The 21,273-nt window shown below is 45.5% G+C and overlaps 1 pseudogene; it reads right to left on the bottom strand.

The window, feature by feature from the left end:
- Positions 1 to 21,273, bottom strand: part of LOC137528785 (regulator of G-protein signaling 3-like) — a 148,539-nt pseudogene that overhangs the window by 62,364 nt on the left and 64,902 nt on the right.

The following is a 21,273-nucleotide window of genomic DNA, read 5'->3' as shown; positions in this document are numbered from 1 at the left end:
TCACAGGTATACTTTAACCTAAAGCTACATACATATGCTATATTAAATTCAGCCAGGGTGGCTGATAAAGATAGTCTCAGATTAAAATCTAGTGTGTGTATAGGAGCTCCCCAACGTTACCTGAAGATCCACCATACAGGATCTGTATTGATGTCCAACACCCAAGTGAACCCACTCACCCCACCAGCTAGGAGCCGCACCATGCGTCATTCCTCCTCCATAATAACAGATGCACTGTTAGCCTCTAGGCTAGTGCCGCGTCTGTACAGAAGCCGACCCCAAATTGTCTCCCAAGGCATCAAGTCCCAATTCGTGTGATTGACAGTAACTTGCAATAGGTATATTGCCTCAACATCCATTACCGCCCCATATTATCCATAGCCTTGCTGTTCTTCTATCTTATGCCTGCACATAAAAGACTTTTTTAGGATTTGGATGTGATGTGAGTTTTTATTGACCAAGTGGAATAAACGTTAAATAAGTAACAGTGTGTTCAGCTAAATGAGATCATGCGGCAGCTGTACACATGCTACATTCACGTCTGAGACCTTGCAGAACAATCGTCTTCTGTCTATCTGTATACCACTGTCTACTTCTGTCTTTATCTGTATACCACTGTCTACTTCTGTCTATCTGTATACCACTGTCTTCTTCTGTCTATCTGTATACCACTGTCTTCTTCTGTCTATCTGTATACCACTGTCTTCTTCTGTCTATCTGTATACCACTGTCTACTTCTGTCTATCTGTATACCACTGTCTTCTTCTGTCTATCTGCATGCCACTGTCTTCTTCTGTCTATCTGTATACCACTGTCTTCTTCTGTCTATCTGTATACCACTGTCTTCTTCTGTCTATCTGTATACCACTGTCTTCTTCTGTCTATCTGTATACCACTGTCTTCTTCTGTCTATCTGTATACCACTGTCTTCTTCTGTCTATCTGTATACCACTGTCTTCTTCTGTCTATCTGTATACCACTGTCTACTTCTGTCTATCTGCATACCACTGTCTACTTCTGTCTTTATCTGTATACCACTGTCTTCTTCTGTCTATCTGTATACCACTGTCTACTTCTGTCTATCTGTATACCACTGTCTTCTTCTGTCTATCTGTATACCACTGTCTTCTTCTGTCTCTATCTGTATACCACTGTCTACTTCTGTCTATCTGCATACCACTGTCTACTTCTGTCTATCTGCATGCCACTGTCTTCTTCTGTCTATCTGCATGCCACTGTCTTCTTCTGTCTATCTGCATGCCACTGTCTTCTTCTGTCTTTATCTGTATACCACTGTCTACTTCTGTCTATCTGTATACCACTGTCTTCTTCTGTCTATCTGTATACCACTGTCTTCTTCTGTCTATCTGTATACCCCTGTCTTCTTCTGTCTATCTTTATACCACTGTCTACTTCTGTCTATCTGTATACCACTGTCTTCTTCTGTCTTTATCTGTATACCACTGTCTTATTCTGTCTATCTTTATACCACTGTCTACTTCTGTCTATCTGTATACCACTGTCTTCTTCTGTCTTTATCTGTATACCACTGTCTTCTTCTGTCTATCTGCATGCCACTGTCTTCTTCTGTCTATCTGTATACCACTGTCTTCTTTTGTCTATCTGTATACCACTGTCTTCTTCTGTCTATCTGCATGCCACTGTCTTCTTCTGTCTATCTGCATGCCACTGTCTTCTTTTGTCTATCTGTATACCACTGTCTACTTCTGTCTTTATCTGTATACCACTGTCTTCTTCTGTCTATCTGCATGCCACTGTCTCCTTCTGTCTATCTGTATACCACTGTCTTCTTCTGTCTATCTGCATGCCACTGTCTCCTTCTGTCTATCTGCATGCCACTGTCTTCCTCTGTCTTTATCTGTATACCTCTGTCTTCTTCTATCTCTATCTGCATGCCACTGTCTTCTTCTGTCTCTATCTGTATACCACTGTCTTCTTCTGTCTATCTGTATACCACTGTCTTCTTCTGTCTATCTGCATGCCACTGTCTTCTTTTGTCTATCTGTATACCCCTGTCTTCTTTTGTCTATCTGTATACCAATGTCTTCTTTTGTCTATCTGTATACCCCTGTCTTCTTTTGTCTATCTGTATACCCCTGTCTTCTTCTGTCTTTATCTGTATACCACTGTTATTATGTATACCACTGTCTTTATCTGTAGGCCACGATCTTCTTCTGTCTTTATCTATATACCACGGCCTTTATCTGTATACCACTGTCGACAGCGCAGGTGTGATTTATGGGGGACAGCAGAGCGCAGGGGGAACTTAGGGGGGATTGAGATAGCAACAGAGGCTGGGCAGTATAGGCAGACCCAGCCTCTGTGTGCAGATTTCATTCTTAGGAAGCCACCGGGTTCTCTTTAATGACTGGTCATGTCCACAGTTGATATGGTGACAACTGCTGCATGTAACATGTGATAAGCAACAAACCCATCAGCTATTTCTGTGAATTAGTCTTACAGATTTTTTTTTTTTTTTTTTAAACAGCGACATGCCTAGATTTGAAAACAAAGCTAAAGCCAGTACTGCATGTACATTGCGTTACTGATCAGAGTCTCACTGTAAGTTATTTTTATCATTCTGACAATTTAAATGCTTTATTATTGAGGATCTGGTTAGGTGACAGCCAAAGACGTCTCTAAATGGGGACAGGTTTGCCATCTTCATGACTTAAAGAGAAACTGTAGTGAAAATAGTATAATGAATAACATTGCTTTTTTTTTTACAATATCAATTTATAGATTATCTAGTCAGTTTTTGCCCATTGTAAAATCTTTCCTCTCCCTGATTTACATTCTGAAATGTATCTCTGGTGGTGACAGCTTTAGTTCTGCCAGGTGATCTGTACAGAATGTTCGTTACTGAGAGTTCTAAGCACAAAGGGAGATCTTGCACCGATGCAACGAGTGGTGTGCCACGACCCCCGCACCAGTGTCTCTTGGTGCCAGCAGAATCAGAAGTAAAGATGGGTCGGCACCACCCTAGTCCTTTCTTAAACTGCTGGTTGGCTTTTTTGGCTACAAGCAGTTTGAGAAAGGGCTAGTACAGCTCGAAACAGCGTCTGTTACTGCTGCCTATCCTTCAATAAAGAGCTATAATACTGGTGGTGCCGATCCATCTTTACTTCTGCTTGGCAGTTGGAAACAGCCGTTATTTCCCACAATGCAATGAGGTTCACAGACAGCAAACTTTTAGCACCATGGTCCTGACATCACACTGTGGGAGGGGTTTCACCACAATATCAGCCATACAGACTCCCCTGATAATCCGTTTGAGGAAAGGTAAAGATTTCTAATGGGAAGGGGGTATCAGCTACTGATTGGGATGAAGTTGAGATGAAGTTCAATCCTGGGTTAAAACACAAAGGGGGTGAGAGGTGCCCAGAAGCAATAAAATTGATATTCATATGAACTTGTTGTTATTGAGGTAAGCCACCTCTATTTTTCTATTTTTAGTTTTCTTTAAAGAGAACCTGTAACAAAAAAAAGTTCCCCTGGGGGGGGGGGGGGTACTCACCTCGGGAGGGGGAAGTCTCAGGGTCCCAATGAGGCTTCCCCCTCCCCTGTAGCTGCAGGCAGTCCAGCTCTGGCTCCCCCGAAGTGTCCCGGAATCCTCCCCCGACAAGGCTGACAAGCGCTGATTTATTTACCTTTCCTGGCTCCAGCGGGTGGCGCTATTGCAGCTCTCAGCACGGAGATAAGCGAAAATAGCGGATCTCCGTCGGGTCCGCTCTACCGCGTAGGTGCAGGAGACTTGCGCCTGCGCAGTAGAGCGGATTGACAACGATCGGCTATTTCCGCCTATCTCCGAGCGGATACTGCGCCTGCGCTGGAGCCGGGAAGCTAAATATTTAGGTACATCCCTGCTGTTCGGAGGGGCACAGTGAGACCGCCGTGGGAGACAGGAGGTCGGGGAAGCCTCGATAGGATTCGGAGGCTTCCCCCTACCGAGGTGAGTACCCCCCAGTTTTATCTACTTCTGGGTGACTCTTACACCCTTTGTGCTTTTCACACTCTGTTGGGAGGAGTGTACATTGGTACCTAGTGGTTTTGCCACCGATAGGATCTTTGTTGTTTTCCCAAGAGTGCGACCGCATCCAGCTCCAGCCGGACACCCGAGTGGTGTCGGGTTTATAGATCTCCACCTGCTTTCAGTGGTTGGTTGTCCCTTGTGCAACCTTCCTTTGTGAGTACCCTAATCCTTCTTGTTTTCCATCACTCTTCCTGTAACATACTGCACCATGTGGGCTCCCCTTGTCTCTGTGCTCTCTGGTGTTTGGTCACCCTACCTTGCAATCCTTGGTTACCGTAGTTCCTCTTTAAATCTCAGGCGTGAATGGGCGTTTCCTATTAAATGTCACAGTCCGTTCAAATGAATGCTTTCAACGCTAGCAGGAAAAAAGGGCTCCGGCTGAGGGTGGGCAAAAAGGGCGCCACCATAGACTTTAATGCAATTATCATTAATAGGGCGAAAAAAGCAGAAAAAAGGGCGCCCAATAAATATCGTTAACAACATTAGAATATAGTTTTTGAAGTAAATTATCATTGTAGAAGTTGTAATGTTATAGTTTTTTTCATATTATTTTGTTTGTATGTACAGATTTTACATTATCAAAGATATTATCGTTTTTATGTGTAAAAGGGTGTTTCTGCAGAGGGAGTGGTTAGGGTTAGGCAACACAGGAGGGGGGGGGATGGTTGGTAGGTTAGTGTTAGGCACCCCGGGGGGGGGGCTTGGGGGGTTTAGGGTTAGGCGCCACCAGGGGAGTGGTTAGTTTTAGGCACCACCAGGGGAGGGTTCTGTGTGAGGGTAGGGTTGGGTTAACATGTATTGTTGAATTACGTAACGATTTTTAACGTTAATATCCTTTTGTTATTATTTCCCTTCTGTTTTTAAAACAGTATTTATTGTTAACCAAGTTTGACAACGATGTTTATCGTTATTAGATTTTGTTATCCAGCTGGGCCCTTTTTCCTTGCACCCTTCTTTCATGCACGCCTTCCTGCTTTGAGCACTATAACCTCACAGCACGAGACTGACAGGGGAACAGCATTAATACTCACTCTTTCTTCTTGTGTCTTGGCCCTCTGTCTGTTTCACACACGGATCCGATATCTGCCTCTACACTGGACGCCAGTGACTGCAAGAGAGGGGAGAGCGATAAGAAGGGGTTACCATCGGTTCACAGCATACTTTTCCTAGGCCTTGTTCTCAAACACTCACTTAAAAACGGAGATTTCGCATAAAAATCCTGCTGTACACTGTCGCTCTGAACTGCTGTTCAACTCTGTATAACAAATGAACTGCTCACTGACGTCTTCATAGCGCAAAACGGTTTATTTAACAGTAAACAATAACAGTTGGGGAAACTCACTGCAGACACATTACATGGATGTCTGGCCAAGTTTTTTTTTCCTTCTTCTACACTTACTTATACAAAAATGGGGCAGAGGAAGAGTTTAAAGGGCAACTGAAGTGAAAAGTATATGGAGGCTGCCATATTTATTTCCTTTTAAACAATACCAGTTGCCTGGCAGCCCTGCTGGTCTATTTGGCTGCAGTAGTGTCTGAATCGCACCAGAAACAAGCATGCAGCTAATCTGGTCAGATCTGACAATAATGTCAGAAACATCTGATCTGATGCATGCTTGTTCAAGGTCTATGGCTGAAAGTATTAGAGGCAGAGGATCAGCAGGACAGCCAGGCAACTGGTATTGCTTAAAGGGAACCAGAGATGGGGACACGAAAAAGATGTTATACATGCCTGGGGCTTCCTCCAGCCCCATACGCTCTGATTGATCCCGCGCCGCCGTCCTCCGCTGCCCGCATCTACGAGAACCGGGTCCAGTCAGTGACGTCATCGGAGCCAGCCTACGCAGGAGGAGTGCGCCCTCTACGTATCTCTCCATACACTGCTGCAGAGATACGCAAACAGCGCACTTCCCTTACGCTCCGACTGGCTCCGACTGACGGCAGAGCGGGGTCCCGGTTCTCAGGGAGGGAGAGACTGGTCCCTCTTCACTTCCTCTTCTGTTTGCAAGTGCTGTGCAGCCAGCCAATGACTATGTGGCTTCAAGCCATGTCATGTGACGGGGATCGAAGCTGCATGGCGATTGGCTGGCTGCTTGGCAATGGCGTAGCAATGGAGGTGCAGATGTTGCGACCGCATCGTGGCCCTCGGGCAAGGGGGGCCCTACCTCAACCACAGTATTAGCTCTCTGTGAATAGAAGTGATCATTAACACACTGTTGCCCATCCCCTTCTTGCACCTCTGACACTGTGGATGTCCTGGGCAGGTTTGGGTGCACCGTATCAATTGTATGTTTAGATTGCTTGGGGGGGGGGGGGGGCTATGTAAAACTTGCACTGGGGCCCAATTCTTTAGCTACACCACTTGGCACTTGTAAACTGAAGAAAAGGTGAAGATGACCTGTATCACCGCCGGGAGCAGGTAATGTACAACACTCTGCTTTCCGCTGCCATTCTGATCAGCGCTGCCCTCTCCAGCTTCTGGGACCTCATCGATGGCGGGAGTCGCTGGGGCTATTGTTATGCCCTGGTTTTACATTTTTATTGCTGTCTGTATAACAATTGAAGATATTTTCCAGTCGCATTGACACAAAAGGAAATTAATGGCAATCTCCCTACTAAAGGAAATACTCTGTTATGCCTTTAACCAAAGTTACAGACTACCCAGCAAGCTCATTGTGAACTAGGACTCATTGGAGTGTGTAAGGGGTTACAAAGGACCAAAAAGCCCCCTTACTAAAATGCTATGGAAAACAGAAATGTGTCACCTTAGAACAGAAAGTATTTGTGATTATTCAGGTTGGAGTGAGCATATGTCATCTCCCACAATGCATTACTGCTGAATATGCAAATTATCCCTTGTTGTCCTTGCAAGCTAGCCACACCTCCACAAGCATTGCAATGCAGTGATGTGTAAGGCCCTGTTCAGACTATGGCATTCATAGCATTCATAAAGCATTTCCGCATGCGGAAATGCTTAAAACAGCTGACTTTACCAAACACTCGGCAAAGTCAGCATTCATAAAGGCTCTTTCCGCATGAAAAAATGACACTTCCGAGCAGAGTGATAAATCACCGCCTTGTGTGGTGATTATCGGAACAAATGTAGAAAAATGTTCATTCATAAAGATCACTGCAAGTGGTGTGAGGTCGGGAAGTACCGCTCCCTCTGATGTGGCGATATCAATGTAAATGAATGGAGACACAGAGACCTCCCAGGCAGCTGCAGTAGAGCGGAACACGGAGAAATGTATCAACTCTGCAGCTTCCGTGTCTCCGCCTGCCTACCGCCTGCCTAGTTCGGGGAATCTCCGCACTGCTACCGCAACTGGATACATTTCTATGAATGCCCACCCAGAAGTCTAAAATACCGGCAGCTGTGTTTTCCCACATTGATTCCCTTACCGACAGCTCCTTTATGAATGATAGCCTATGTGTGTTCCTAGCCATTTTTCCAGAACGCGTACGGGCAGACTTTGCGCATAGAAACGGTTACTAATGTTTTCTAATGGCCTCGTTCACATGTATGCATATGAGACGCATACGTTTCTCATCCGCATTGCTGCACGCACTTCCTTTCAACATGCAAAAACGCAAGAAAAAATGCAAGAAAAACGCATATAAACGCATGCGTTTTTCAACTCGCATTTTCTCTGCTTTTCTATGCGTTCTGCAAGCGATGACAGTATGAACAGGGCCTAAGAGAGTCTGTAACTGAGTGTTTCACGTCCCCCTCCATAGCACCACATTAATCCATGCCTTGCACTGAGGATCAACCAATCCGAAACAGTCTGTATGCATGTTGGATTATTATGGCTCTGTACAAATTAACAAGCTGACACATCATTGCATTCCAGCGGTTCTGGAGGTGTGGCTAGCTTACGGGGACAACAAAGGTTGATTTGCATTTTCAGCAGTGATGCATTGTGGGAGACATCCTATGCTCACTACAACCTGAATTATCGCAAATACCTTCTGTTTTAAAGAGACACTGAAGTGAACAAAAATTATGATATGATTTGTATGTGTAGCACAGCTAAGAAACAAAGCATTAGGAACGGAGACATAAGTCTAATATTGTTTCCAGTACAGGAAGAGTTAAGAAAATCCAGTTGTTATCTATGCAAAAGAGTCATTGAGCTCCACAACTTTCAAAGCCGCAGAGAGCTCTGTCTTCTGAAGCTTATTATCTCAACTGTCAGTCACTGTATTGTTTTTTTCTTCTGCAGAGGACAGGTCAATAGTTCACTAGCCTGCTCTGTAAAATCATTTATAATGCTGAGTAGTGTGTAAACTGCAAATACGAATGATGCATTGTTATAAAAAAACACTATGGGCTCGTTTCCACTATCGCGAATCTGCATGCGTCCAACGCATGCAGATTCGCACATGTAATGCAAGTGGATGGGCCTGTTTCCACTGTAGCGTTGTTGAGGTGCGTTTTTTTCAGCGGTAAAAAAACGCACAAAAGAGCCAACGAATTCGCCTGCGAGTGGAATGCATGCGAATCGCCGCTAATGTATTTAATAATAGGAAATTCGCATGCGGCTATGGTATGCGAATTTTCATGCGAATTCGCATGCGAATTCGCATAGGTACCAATGTAATTCAAACAGGCAGTGACATGGTTAATTTCGCATATACCCTCACCTATGCGAATTCGCATGCGAATTCGCGGCAAAAAACGCGCAAAAATTCGCATCCGCATGCTAATTCATGGAATTTCAACAGCGGTGGAATCCAGGCGATTCTGCACCGCAATAGTGGAAACGAGCCCTAAATAACTGAAAATAAAAATATGAGAATATCTTCTTTGCTACTAATGTTCTAGTAATTATCCGTACTACACAACCAATTCATTATATCATACATTTTTTTTCGCTTCAGTGTCTCTTTAAGAAGGCAAACTTTTGTTTTTCCTTTATCCATCAAAGGGTAACCCACTGATCAGCCACCCAGGTATCCTAGCTATTGACTTCTGCACAGGCCGTTTAAAAATGGTAAACCGGGTCTTGTGTATTCAGTCCAGTGTTGCCAACTCATTCCTTTAATTACTGACACATCTAAGTTATACAGGTTCTGGGGCTACTTACACATAATCAATGCCTTAACTGCATCTACCTATCCACAAAACCTGTATAATTCATAGGTGTCAGTAATTAAAGGGATGAGTTGGCAACACTGATTCAGTCTTCTGTCCTATCTGAAAAGTTCTGATCTAGAGAAAGGCCACAAACAAGACCAATGACGAATCTGTTGAAATGACCTTGAAAACATGGCAGCTTTCATTTCCTCCATGCTGGGCAGGTCTGTTGCCTCGTCATGCAATTCTTAGTATAGAGACTGAACATACAGAAAGCTCTGAACCTGTGGCATGCAGAGAAGGGTGTAACTTACACATTCTTATGATCTCTATTGCCATGCACAGATCTGGTTTTACTGCATTAGTTGTTAAACATGACATGTCATTTGCTCACCACTAGTGGGCAAACCAAAACATTGACGAAATGCAGGTACAACAGTTTTAGGACCACTATTGCAAAATGTAAAATACATACAATACAAATGAGTAAAATGAGCCATAAATTACTTTTCTCCTATGTACTTTTCTCCTTACAGTAGCTAGTAGAAATTTGACAGAGCCGACAGGTTTTGGACTAGTCCAACTCTTCATGGGGGGAGTCTCAGAATGGCCTTTATTCTTTATAAAGACCCTCCCTGAAAAGGATTTACACAAACATACTGGCTGGCCTCCCTGCACTTGCAGCCTGGCCCTGTACTACTTCCGGGTCGCAGTGTCCCGCAGTAGTATGCATGCCCTGGCTCGGACGCGTTCATTAGTACGCATGCCCTGGCCCGGCAGTCGGAGTCCGTGATTGAGCGCCTGTGGCCAGGCTTCCTGACGTCACATTAGTTATGTTAATTAAAATAGATAGTTAATATAATCTCTTACCCACCCCGTTTTAAAAGAACAGGCAAATGTTTGTGATTTCATGGGGGCAGCCATCTTTTTGGTTGGAAGGAGGTGACGGGGAGCATGAGACACAGTTCCAACTGTCCTGTGTGCTGATCACCCCTCCCAGCTGCGCATGCTAGACTTTAAATCTAAAATTGAAAGTTAAAAAAAAGCACAGCAGATTTCTTTGATGGGGCAGAGCTTAGCTTTTGTGCAGCTAAAAATGAGGCTTTGGCAAGAAAAACAAAGTTTTGATGCTGTGAAACTGTTAAAGAAACACCAAGCCTTCTCAGGCCTAGTGCACACCAAAAACCGCTAGTAGATCTACAAAACACTAGCAGTTTTTGAAGCGCATTTTCTTATCATCATGAAGCGCTATGCTAGCGTTTTGCGGTTTTGTGTAGCTTTTTCTGTGTAGCAGATTACAGATATTGTTACAGTAAAGCTGTTACTGAACAGCTACTGTAACAAAAACGCCTGGAAAACCGCTCTGATCTGGCGTTTTAACAAGTGCTTTGCGTTTTTCCTTTACTTAACATTGGAGGCAGAAACGCCTCCGAAAGCCAAAAAATGCTGCAGCCCGGGAGTATGAGTTTCTGCAAAACGCCTCCTGCTCTGGTGTGAACCAGCCCATTGAAATAAATTGACCAAGCGTTTCCACATCCGCGAGTGGTTCTAAAAACGCAGCCGAACCGCTCTGGTGTGCACTAGGCCTCAGTGCTGCTGAGTAGATTTTTAGTCTGGAGGTTCACTTTAAGCTATACCTGTTGCCTGGCAATCCTGCTGATCCTCTGCCTCTAATAGACCCTGAACAAGCATGCAGCAGATCACAGGTTTCTGACATTTTTGTCAAATGTGATAAGATATGACAAGCTGCATGCTTGTTTCTGGCGTTTTTCAGACACTACTGCAGTCAAATAGATCAGCAGGGCTGCCAGGCAACTGAAATAAATATGGAAGCCTCCATATCCCTCTCACCGGAGTTGTCCTTTAAAGTAAAACTAAGGGGAAAAAAAATGTTACAAGTTATATATACACGCATAATCTGTAAGGTTCACATGTCCCTTATTGTGCCTCCGCTTCATGCCGCCACTGTAACTTCCGCTTTTAGCTCCAGTGGTATCTTAAGGGCACATGCTCGGTCCATCAGCGTGCGCTCACTGTAGTCGCTCCTGCATGCTGAGCTGGGACAAGGTCCTCCAGCACCCAAGGCTGAGACACCAAAGTGCGCCCCTCCATCCCTCCCACCCCAGCCGTCACACACTGATTGCTATTAGACTAAGAGGGCCACAGGGCCCATAACCTCCCCAACACCTTAATCTCTAGTTATCTGGCTTGCCGTCACTGCCATGTATCCCCTTTTCTTATTTCTCTTTGCTTCAAACACAATAGGGGAATGATCGCAAGTAAGTTGTGCGTCCCCTCCTACACTGCGCCCTGAGGCTGGAGCCTCTCTTGCCTCTGCCTCGGCCCGGCCTGCATGGTTTCGCGTAGCAAATGCTGTCCAGGGTTCCCAAGCCTTCACAGTTCAAAAAGTTTAAAAACTCTACAAGCCCAAAACTAGGGGTGGGACGACGAATCCGGCGAATCCACGAATCCCTCGAATATTAGGAAATATTCGAGATTCGTGGATTCGAATCCCGACGCCATTTTCCACTATACGAATCCGCCGAATCCCGACGCCGCATCGCCGCGCATCCGCCGCTCGCACTCGTCCTCCTCCGACCTCCTCCGACCCCCCCGCGCCTCCTCCGCTCGCCCCCCCTGCCCGCATCCACTCACCTATCCATAGCGGAGCGCAGAGCGGCAGACCTCTCGCCGACTTCCTGGTTCCCCCTAGTGACCGGCTCTTACAATGACGTCATTAGTAAGAGCCGGTCCGGCCACTAGAGGGAACAGGGAAGTAACGAAGAGGTCTGCCGCTCTGCGCTCCACGGGAAAGGTGAGTAGATTCTTATGCAGGGGTGAGCGGAGGAGGCACGGGGGACGGAGGGGGCCGTGGGGGGGTTCTATCTACCTACCTACCTACCACTATCCCTACCTACCTACAGGCCGCTATACCTACCTACCTACAGGCCCCTATACCTACCTAAAGGCCCCCTATACGCACCTACCTGCCTACCTAAAGGCCCCTATACCTACCTAAAGGCCCCTATACCTACCTAAAGGCCCCTATACCTACCTACCTAAAGGCCCCTATACCTACCTACCTACCTAATGCCCCCTATACCTACCTACCTACAGGCCACTATACCTACCTACAGGCCTCAATACCTACCTACCTACCTACCTACCTACCTACCCACCTACCTACAGGCCCCCTATACATACCTACCTACCTAAAGGCACCTATACCTACCTACCTACCGGACACTATACCTACCTACAGGCAACTATACCTACCTACAGGCCACTATACCTACCTACCTACCGGCCACTATCCTTACCTACCTACAGGCTGCTATACCTACCTACCTACAGGCTGCTATACCTACCTACCTACCTACAGGCCACTATACCTACCTACCTACCTACCGGCCACTATCCTTACCTACCTACAGGCTGCTATACCTACCTACCTACCTACAGGCCGCTATACCCACCTACCTAAAGGCCCCCTATACCTACCTAAAGGCCCCCTATACGTACCTACCTACCTACCTAAAGGCCCCTACACCTACCTACCTACCTACCTAAAGGCCCTTATACCTACCTACAGGCCACTATACCTACCTACAGGCCTCAATACCTACCTACCTACCTACAGGCCCCCTATACGTACCTACCTACCTAAAAGCACCTATACCTGCCTACCTACATACTTACCTATACTTAAGGCCCTATACCCTGCTACCTATACTGAAGGTCCCTTTACCTACCTACCTACACTGAAGGCACATGTACCTTACTACCTATACTGAAGGCCCCTATACCTAGCTACCTACCTATACTGAAGGCACATATACCCTGCTACCTATACTGAAGGCACATATACCCTGCTACCTATACTGAAGGCCCCTATACCTAGTTACCTACCAATACTGAAAGCACATGTACTGTGCTATCTATACTGAAGGCCCCTATACCTTGTTACCGATACTGAAGGCACATGTACCCTGCTACCTATACTGAAGGCCCATATACCCTGCTACCTATACTGAAGGCCCATATACCCTGCTACCTATACTGAAGGCCCATATACCCTGCTACCTATACTGAAGGCCCATATACCCTGCTACCTATACTGAAGGCCCATATACCCTGCTACCTATACTGAAGGCCCATATACCCTGCTACCTATACTGAAGGCCCATATACCCTGCTACCTATACTGAAGGCCCATATACCCTGCTACCTATACTGAAGGCCCATATACCCTGCTACCTATACTGAAGGCCCATATACCCTGCTACCTATACTGAAGGCCCATATACCCTGCTACCTATACTGAAGGCCCATATACCCTGCTACCTATACTGAAGGCCCCTATACCTTGCTACCTATACTGAAAGCTACCAATATTGAAGGCACCCATACCTAGCTAGCTATACTGAAGGCACCTTTACCTCGCTACCTATGCCTGGGTACCTATACTGCGGGCAACTATACCACGGATCGCACAATTTTTATGTGCAGGATTCGTTAGATTGGGGATTCAAAAGGTTCGAGATATTCGAGAACCTTTTTAGATTCGGATCCGGATTCGGATTCGAAGATATTGTGGATTCGTCCCATCCCTACCCAAAACACTGTTGCCCGTGGTTGCTCGGCACGGGTGCTTGAGAGTGCGACCCACGAGGGTGCAGAGTAGGCAGCGCATGCGCCCAGCTCCGAGCGGAACTGACTTTCTCTAATTCAGACTGGAACCAGCCAGAGCTGTAAAAAGCGTCTACAGCGGCAGCACAAGGCAAAAAACAGAACAGTTGTATTGCGCTTTTCTCCTGTCGGACTCAAAGCGCCAGAGCTGCAGCCACTAGGACACGCTCTATAGGCAGTAGCAGTGTTAGTGAGTCTTGCCTAAGGTCTCCTTACTGAATAGTTGCTGGCTTACTGAACAGGAAGAGCCGAGATTCTAACCCTGGTCTCCTGTGTCAGAGGCAGAGCCCTTAACCATTACACTATCCAGCCAGAGGGGGGCAGGCAGAATATGGGGCCACACAGTGTCTGGAGGCGGTATAGATTATGCAGGTTTTTAACATTTTTATCACCTCAGGTACCCTTTAATCTAAATGTTTTGTTCCCTCCCAGATGGTTTATTTCCCACAATTCCGACAGCGATCACCTGACCCGAGTCTAGTTTACGGTCTGTATTTTTATAAAGCATTAGTCTTAGAAAGCCACCATTCAGCATTCCACTGCAGATTGTGAATGTCTGATACGCTCCTAAGTGTGATATCATCTGTTTAGTGAGAAGGTGCCATGAGCTATATAATTCCGACACGAACATCACCGGCCATCCTGCTACCCGAATAAATCCTACGTCACAACTACATCCTTAAAGGACATCCGAGGTGAAAATAAACTGATGAAAAAAACAATTGCATCTATCCTCCCTTTCCTAAAAATGACTTTTTTAGATATCCCACGGTTTTATTTTAAATGTAAATCTAGTTTTTACTGTTTCGTTGTCTCTGATCAATGACACCTTCATTGATGCATATCAGAGCTCAAATCTGTGAATTATTGACCCTTTTTATCTCTTTCCTGCTCTTAGAAGCCATTTACTGACAGGAAAGTGTTTTATGGCTGTAATTACTCATCAGTGAGGGTTATGCTATAGTCTGACCATACCCGACCCGGGACAGTCACCTGCATACCTGATGTTTAACTTTTTCAGGTAGAGAAATAAATGGAACACAGCATATCAACAAACAATCCACCAGGAACCTGAAGAACTCAATTCAGATCTTCTCAGGAGACAGTCTGTGACATGTCTATGTACTCTGTAAAGTGCTGCAGAATAGGTCAGTGTTATATAAATCAGGGGTGTCAAACTGAAATACAAAGTGGGCCGAAATTGTACACTGGGACAAGTCGCGGGCCAACCTCAATGTCTAGTGACCACCTCCCTCCCTTATAAAGTTCCCTCGTGTCTAGGGATGATCAATGAGATGCAAATGCTTCCAAAATTATGCAAATTTTTATGCAAATGTATGCAGTTTCAAAATGGACCAATCAATTTAAACCCAGGTTTAAACTTATTGGTCCGTTTTCAAGCTGCACATATTTGCCTAACAATTTGCATACATTTGCATCAACTTGGAAGAATTTGCACACCTGTGATCATCCCTACTTGAGTCTAGTGCCCCGCCTCCCTTCCCTATACAGTTTTCTGGTGTCTAGTGCCCCGCCTCCCTCCCCTATACAGTTCCCTGGTGTCTAGTGCCCCTCCTCCCTCCCCTATACAGTTCCCTGGTGTCTAGTGGTCCTCCCTCCCCTATACAGTTCCCTGGTGTCTAGTGTCCCTCAGAGGGGGTCACAATCTAATCCCTACCATAGTCATAGGTCTATGTATGTATGTATGTGTGTATTGTAGTCCAAAGCCAATTTAGGGGGAAGCCAATCAACGTATCTGTAGGTTTTTGGGGTGTGGGAGGAAACAGGAGTGTCCAGAGAAAACCCACACAGACATGGGAAGAACATACAAACTCCTTACAGATAATGCCATGACTAGTAGAGTGCCAACCACTACGTCACCGTGCTGTCGATACATAAAAACATAAGAGGCCTGGTTTAATGGATTCTTGGCCCTAATCTTCTATCGTGTAATATTTCTGCAGCACGGCCTGCACATCTCTGCGATGAAGGGTTAAATGTCAGTGGGTTGTGGGAAAGCAGCTGTGTTACGATGCATGGTGATTCTCGTGAGGCGACAGGAAATAACGGGTCAGATTGGAAGACCCTGAACATCCTTCTTTCCACTAGCAGACGCTGTATTTTCTGTGGTTCTGGAGCCCTCCCCTCAGTGCTGACAGACTTGGCGATGTTTCCCCAGCGCCCCGGCCCACCCCCTGTGTTGGCATCTCTGGCCCACGGCGCTATAAAAACCCAGACTAAATTTATCAAGCCGCAGGAAGAGATGTGCAGATATCTGCCAAAATTCTTTTCTTATTTTAGCCTTTCACACTCTAAAAACGTCACCCGGCCTCCCTCGTGTTTTTCTGCTGCACGTGTTGTTAGCGTTCTGGGTGAATCAAATGGCTCCCCTGGCAGCCATTTTGAGTGTCAAGCATCGTTCAACCTATGAAGAAAAAGGGACACTCCGTCTAGTTATAAAATGACAGAAAATATGGGGCAGTTCTGCAGAAGTCTTTTTTTTTTCAAGAACTTTGGTAAATTGTTAAAAATCTTTCATCTCAGTCCACAGTCAGATAAGACTTTCCCACTCTGTGGGCTGGTGCACACCGAGCGGCTTTTTGGGCGTTTTCAGATCCGCTTGCGGCTGCGGATCTGCTTGGTCAATGTATCTCAATGGGGTGGTGCACACCAGAGCGGCAGGCGTTTTGCAGAAACGAAAAATGCCTGGGTGAGGCATTTTTTGGATTTCGGATGCGTTTCTGCCTCAATGTTAAGTATAGGAAAAACGCAAACCGCTCTGAAAAACGGCACTTCAGAGCGGTTTTGCAGGCGTTTTTGTTACAGAAGCTGTTCAGTAACAGCTTTACTGTTAGGCCTCGTTCACATCATTTAGCGCAGATGGCTGTGCGATTGGAACGCAACGCGTCCGATCGCACGCCATCTGCGCTCCTATGCGCTGCGCTGCAGATCCCATTCATTACAATGAATGGGATCTGCGCTGCGATTCCCAAAAATGCGTGCAGCACGCGATAGCGCAATCGCGCTGCCACGCAGCGCATATGATGGGAACGGTAGAAGGGCTGTCTATGCCCTTCTACCGTTCTTGCGTGTCGCACACTATACGCGCTGCCAAAATGCGGACGGCAGCGCGTATAGTCTGAACGAGGCCTAACAATATATGAAATCTACTATACTGAAAACCGCAGCAGCAATCCGCAAAACGCTAGCAAAACGCCTCAGAAAAATAAAAAAAAGCGTTTAAAAATCTGCTAGCATTTTGCGGATCTGCTAGCGGGTTTTGGTGTGCACCAGCCCTGTAAGCTTAAAGTGTACCAGAGACGAACCACCCTCATGTATTTTACCATCAGTGCTGTTCAAATCCGGATCCGGGAGACATCCAGATAGTTCTATCCAGATATCTCCCAGTTAACTGTGCGGGGTGTCAATCTTACCTGTCTGACGTCTACTTCAGTCTGTCCCTCGGCGCCTCCCTCAATGCGGTCCAAACGGCGGTCACGTGATTACAAACACTTCCTCCTTCCGGGTTGAAGGAGGAAGTGTTTGTAATCACGTGACGCGCTTGGAGCACATCGTGGGAGGCGCCGAGGGACGGACAAAGAAGACGTCAGACAGGTAAGATTGACACTCCCCCCCCCCGGTTTACTGGGAGATATCCGGAAAGCAACTATCTGGGTATCTCCCGGATCCGGATTTGAGCAGCACTGTTTACCACATATATCAGTGGGAACATTACAGAAAACACCTACCCTGCTCTCTGTATCATCCTTCACTGCTCAGCCTGCTTGTTAGCAGCTCTGATAAAATCCCTGACTGAGCATTCAGTCTGGCTTTGCTCAGGAATCATTATAGCTGAGTCTGTCTTCTCTAATGTCTTTTCAAGCCCAAGCCTGCCCCCTTCTGGCTCTGCTCTGGAATCATTATAGCTGAGTCATTATAGCAAAGCCAGACTGAATGCTTTCTCTAATGTTCCCACTGATCTATATGGTAAAATGCATGAGGGTGCTTCGTCTCTGGTTCCCTTTAAAGAGAAACTTTATCAAAAAGGGGGAAAATAAATCAATACGTTGCAAAGTGAGAAGTTAAAAAATAGATAGGGAGAGATCAAGAAATGATAGATATTCGCCATGTAATCTGTTCATATTGTTTGATCAATAATCAGCCTGCACGTCATCATCTTTACTACTGGCAGACGAAAAAAAAAGTAGACAGCACCAACTGCCACTATCTATAACCACACCCCCTAACAATGCGATAGGCTAAAAGGTTGTATTTTTTATAGATATACATATACACAGAGGGAGATACTGGTTGCTTGGCGGATGGAAACAGCTGGTATTTCCCACAATGCAACAAGACTCACAGACAGGAAACTGTCAGGACCATGGTCATGACATCACACTGTGGGAGGTATTTCACCTCAATATCAGCCATACAGACATCGCTGATGATCTATTCAATGACAAGGTGAAGCTTTCTCATGGCAAAGGGATTATCAGCTACTGATTGGGATGACGTTCAATCCTTGGTTACAGTTCCTCTATAAATTACACTGCTTTGTAACCACAGCAACAGCTACTGGTTGGAGTACAGACTGTCTAGAAACCCTCAGCTTCCTGAATGGCATAAAGAGGGGAAAAGAATTTGTGATAAGCTTCTGAGCGAAGCGAAATACAGTTTATTAACCTTTTCAGTACTTTGTATCTACAACTAGAAGTTCTTATAGAGTGTGTAGTCTGCAGGAGCAGAGTGGATATTTTGAATACAGTTCCACCATGGATCAGGTCTGCTTTTCCAGCACATTCCACAGATAAGCAGAAACCGTGTGCCTGCCCATCCAAACTAACTTCCCATAGGGCTGTTTCTAGCCAGTTTGGTGACAACCCACTGTCCCCCTTGAACCTGCCAAGAATATATGTTTAAAACTATCTAAAAATTGAAAATAAACATTGCAGCGTATCATTGAGGTGCTAGGCGCTACTACTGCTCATTGGAGATCAGACTCTCTTTATTTGCCCGAAGAAGCGGGAATCTAGTCCCGAGAAACGCGTTGCAATCTGTGAGAGTTTTGTGCGTTTGGACCAATAAAATTACAGTTCTCAACCTCATCATTCAGTTTATTCCGCCTCCTCCATAATATCAGATTTCATTGCTAGCCTTATACCGAGCATCCGTTATTGCGATTGTGTCCATAGCTTCGGTCCTGCCTACCTCACTGCATTATTTAACTAAGGCAGGAAAAGGGCCTAGTGAAAACACCTAAACGGGAAAATCTGAAGCCATTATATAGACAACCTACCAGACAACGCTCCATTTAATAGCTTTAATCCCCTACACAAACAGTGAAATTTGGAATGCCTGCTCAAGGCTCTATACCTCACCATCACTCCCACCGGTTACCGTGGCAACAGATGCAGGCCCTGCAAAGATGGTGGAAGCCAGATTGGAAGGAGTTGCCGGTCCTCAGATCTGGCAAACGTAATGGCTGGCTGAAAGCAATATGACATTTCAAAACACATGAAATACCAGTCTGTTATGTTCTGCGGTTTGTGCTCATTAGCAAGCTGGGAGAAAACATTACCCATTCAAGACGAGCAGATCGCTAGGAACAGAGCTGACAAGCTGAACTGTCACAGGACTCGGGCAATAAAGAGCACAAGATTGTCATAGAAAATTACACTGAGGCTACCTGCAGTCCCAAGGAAATGGAAGACCTAGAGATACAGTTTGCCTAATGTCTGAGAATCTTTATTACTCCAAAACACAGCCACCTATCCTATCTAGAGATGGATTAGGATGTAATGGGGCTCTAGGGAAGGTAGTAGATTTGGGGCCTCTTGTGGTCCTTTTGGTAAGCTGAAAGGATACCTGAAGTGACATGTGACATGATGAGAAAGACATGTGTATGTACAGTGCCTAGCACACAAATAACTATACTGTGTTCCTTTTTTTCTTTCTCTGCCTGAAAGAGTTAAATATCAGGTATGTAAGTGGCTGACTCAGTCCTGACAGGAAGTGACTGCAGCGTGACCCTCACTGATAAGAAATTCCCCTTTTTAGCTCTTTCTTGCTCTCAAAAGCAATTTTCTGCTAGGAAAGGGTTTTATAGTTGGAATTTGTTATCAGTGAGGGTCACACTGTAGTCATTTCCTGTGAGTCAGGACTGAGTCAGCCACTTATATGCCTGATATTTAACTATTTCAGGCAGAGAAAGAAAAAAAGGAACACATAGTTATTTGTGTGTTTGGCACTGTACACACCTATGTCTATCTCATCATGCCACATGTCACCTCGGGTATCTTTGAAATGAAGAGCGGTCAGAGCAGGTGGCAGGTGAGCCCCTCCCGGCGGCTACCACAAGCCAGGCTCGGGATTACCGCTCCTGGCTTCTTTTTCCACCCTAACCGCCAAGGAGGTTAAGGAACTTCAGTGAAAATAATGTAATAAAAATAATTACAATAATTATGTATAAATGATTTAGTCAGTGTTTACCCTTTGTAATATCTTTCCTCTCCCTGATTTACATTCTGACATTTATCACATAGTGACATTTGTACTGCTGGCAGGTGATGTCAGTGGAAGGAGATGCTGCTTGGTTTTTTGCCACTCAGAACCAGCTGTAAACAGATGTTATGTCCCACGATGCAAAGAAGTTCACAGACAGGCAACTGTCAGGACCATGGCCATGACATCACACTGTGGGGGAGGGGTTTCACCACAATATCAGCCATACAGAGCCCCCTGATGATCCGTTTGTGAAAAGGAAAAGATTTCTTATGGGAGGATCAGCTACTGATTGGGATGAGTTACAATTCTTGGTTACGGTTTCTCTTTAATGAGGCTGGTTCGTTTTCACAAAGTATCCAGGTATCTACTCATGACTGCAGCACTGTTTCACAACAGTACACTATTCGGGTAGTTTGCAGTTACTGCGTATGAAACATCTGTGATGGCAGATCAGGTTCACATTGATAGTTTTCAGGCCATTTGCCAGCACAGTTCCCCAGCAGTTTATAGCTATGCAACCGTTTATCCTGTATCCCCTTTACCCCCACCAAATAAAAGATGACAGCCAATCACAATTCTCGAATGATGCGTATAGCATCTATCACACGCTTCATCTGCAGCAGCTCTCTGACTGACTTGTGTTGGAATGCCATACAATCATTGCAGCAACACGCTCTGATACCCAACCGCCACAACAGGCATTCCTCAAGATTTACCACAAATACATCCTACTAACTGCCTGTCAGCCACTCAACTAGACGCTGAACTCAGCCAGATGGAGATCAGCATCCACACCTCTACTCAACTATCAGTGTTAAAGGACACCCGAACTGACATGTGACATGATGAGATAGACATGTGTATGTACAGTGCCCTGCACACAAATACCTATGCTGTGTTCCTTTTTTTCTTTCTCTGCCTGAAAGAGTTAAAGATCAGGTAT

Source organism: Hyperolius riggenbachi, chromosome 8 (assembly GCF_040937935.1).
Source record: "Hyperolius riggenbachi isolate aHypRig1 chromosome 8, aHypRig1.pri, whole genome shotgun sequence".
NCBI classification, from domain to species: Eukaryota; Metazoa; Chordata; class Amphibia; order Anura; family Hyperoliidae; genus Hyperolius; species Hyperolius riggenbachi.
Note: the sequence above shows the minus strand (reverse complement) of the source record. Positions and strands in the feature narration are given on the sequence as shown.